General features: G+C 34.9%; 1 protein-coding gene across 1 annotated transcript in view; it reads right to left on the bottom strand.

Moving 5' to 3' along the window:
• Positions 1-3185, bottom strand: part of LOC106880937 (outer dynein arm-docking complex subunit 4) — a 36492-nt gene that overhangs the window by 13587 nt on the left and 19720 nt on the right. The gene's annotated exons all lie outside the window — the stretch shown is intronic.

Raw genomic sequence — 3185 nt, 5'->3', positions numbered from 1 at the left:
TAGGAGCAAATAATATAATAAATCAAAGTGGAGGATAAACTTTCATAGCTGAAATTCCTTTATCAAAATTCATATATGGTATCAAAAAACAGAAGTAGATTCATCAAAATTTTTAGGTGTCAAGCGTTCCAATATTACAAGTCAACATTAAAGTTAGATGAGCAGTTGTACATAATTTTTTTTTTTTTATGCGCCCTTTGCAAGCCTAGCCAGGCTCATGGGCCCGGTTTCCATGGCATATGTGTTCCCCCCAGCTGTACGGGATGCCAGTCCATCACAGCATTACTCAAGAAACAGAAAGAAAGAGTGAGAGAAAGTTGGGGGGCGAAAGTACAACAGGAGTCGCCACCATCCCCTGCTGGAGCCTTGTGGAGCTTTTAGGTGTTTTCGCTCAATAAACACATACAACGCCCGGTCTGGGAATCGAAACCACGATCCTCTGACCGCGAGTCCACTGCCCTAACCACTGGGTTATTGCACCTACACAGTGGTATATAATAGCATATGTATCCTTACAATCATTTCAGGAAATTGTGTCTGTATTGGGAAAATCTTCCAATCAATACAAATGGCCACATTTCCCTCATCAGAGGTTCATTAAGTGATTAAAATATTTTTAAAATAGTTTTAAAATATCATCTACTTACAGAGCATACGAGGGTTTCAGAACAATGTTATAGTTTTCTAGAAAAGTTTGTAAAGATGTAAAAATCTTAGTAAAATGAAAAATATTTGTAAAAATAAAATATTTGTGCCAATAAAGATGAAAATATTTATAAAAGTAGTGCGGAGTTCAATAAAACCATAAATGTTATAACAGATGAACATTTTCATATAAAAGGAATGTGGACAATATTTCAAGTTCAACCTAAGTTAATGTTGGATACATTAACACTTAATTAATCATAGGGTGAATCCATGCACGTGGAATGTTAGTGGGGATAATACAGTAATTAAAAGGATATTATATAATTTATAACCACTAAAACTCTCATATTTAGGATCAATAATCACAGGGAATAATGGATTTAAATTTAGGAATAATGGGAATATGGGTAGCTCCAGTATAAATAGTAATGATAATAAAATAGATAATGAACACACAAGGGCGAGTAACCGGAATAAAGCTACAATTACTAGAATTGCGATTTGTGTCCATTAGGGAGTTCCTGCTTAAAGAAAAATGTGGTATACAAGGTTGAGATTGTGACTGCCAATCAACCTAAGAAAGTATACATAGGGAGCACTACGAACTTTAAAATAAGATATATAGGGTATATCAGCTCATTCTCAAATCCAGGAATGAAAAATGCAACTGCGCTGGCTACGTATATTAATAAACTGAAAATACAGAATAAGGAATTTAGCTTAAACTGGTCAATTATATTGGAAACTACCTCATACAGGACACATACAAGAAAGTGCAAATTATGTACTAAGGAAGCAATCAGTATACTTCGTACAGATAGGAAAATTTTAAGTAATAAAATCTCCAATGTTATAATTGTATGTAGGCATAAGTATTTAGCTACGTTTAAGTTTTTTTATAAAATAGCTAGGCTAGAATTTGAACTTATGAAAATGGACTTGCCTAAAATAAATTTTTATATATATATAAAATAATCTTGGTTTCCTACCTTGCTTCGATCTGATCAACTTAATATTTGAAATATAAACAATTTGTTGATTTATTGTAAGATTTAAACATAAAATTCTTTGTATTTGGCATTTTAGTGATTTGCAATCTTAGCATCAAATTTGAACCCATTAACCTTCTATGTAAAAGGTTTTAACTTTGCAATCGTTCATCATCATCATCATCATTTAACGTCCGCTTTCCATGCTAGCATGGGTTGGACGATTTGACTGAGGACTGGTGTACCAGATGGCTACACCAGGCTCCAATCTGATTTGGCAGAGTTTCTACAGCTGGATGCCCTTCCTAAGCCAACCACTCCAAGAGTGTAGTGGGTGCTTTTACGTGCCACCGGCACGAAGGCCAGTCAGGAGGTACTAGCAATGGCCACGCTCGAAATGGTGTATTTTATGTGCCACCTGCACAGGAGCCAGTCCAGTGGTACTGGCAATGAACTCGCTCAAATATCTTTTCACATGCCCAAGTGCCAGGAAGGCAACATTGGTAACGATCACGCTCAAATGGTGCTATTTACGTGCCACTGGCACGGAAGCCAGACAGCTGGTGCTCTGGCAATGATCACGCTTGGACAGTGCTCAAATTATAAATTATAAGATATCATTTTAATTACTGAATTATCCCCACCAACATTCCACGTGCATGGATTCACCCAATGATGAATTAACTGTTAATGTATCCAACAGCTTATTTAAACTGTTAACTTAGGTTGAACTTGAAATATTGTCCTCATTTCTTTTATATGAAAATGTTCATCCAATATAACATTCACAATTTTATTGAATTCTGCACTCTACTTTTACAGATATTTTCATCTTTATTGGCACAAATATTTTATTTTTACAAATATTTTTCATTTTACAAAGATTTTTACAACATCTTTATAAACTTTTCTAAAAACTATAACATTATTCTGAAACCCTCCTATGCGCTGTAAGTAGATAATATTTAAAAACTATTTTGAAACTATTTAAAAAATATTTTAATCACTTAATGTACCTCTGATGAGGGAAAAGTGGCCATTTGCATTGGTTGGAAGATTTGCCCAATACAAACACAATTTCCTGAAATGATCGTAAGGATATATATGGTATTATATACCACTGCTCATCTAACTTCATCGTTGACTTGTAATATTGGAATGCTTGACACCTAAAAATTTTGATGAATCTACTTCTATGTATTTTGATACCATATATGAATTTTGATAAACGAATTTCACCAATGAAAGTTTATCCTCCACTTTCATTTATGATATATATCATCATCATCATCATCATCATTGTTTAACGTCCGCTTTCCATGCTGGCATTGGTTGGACAGTTTGACTGAGGACTGGTGAGCTAGAGGCTGCACCAGGCTCAGTCTGATCTGGCAAAGTTTCTACAGCTGGATGCCCTTCCTAATGACAACCACTCCGAGATTGTAGTGGGTGCCTTTTACATGCCACTGGCATGAGGGTCAGTCAGGCAGTTCTGGCAACAACCACGCTATATATATATATATATATATATAAAATAAATGAGTATTC

The sequence above is a fragment of the Octopus bimaculoides genome, chromosome 3 (genome assembly GCF_001194135.2).
Source record: "Octopus bimaculoides isolate UCB-OBI-ISO-001 chromosome 3, ASM119413v2, whole genome shotgun sequence".
NCBI classification, from domain to species: Eukaryota; Metazoa; Mollusca; class Cephalopoda; order Octopoda; family Octopodidae; genus Octopus; species Octopus bimaculoides.
Note: the sequence above shows the minus strand (reverse complement) of the source record. Positions and strands in the feature narration are given on the sequence as shown.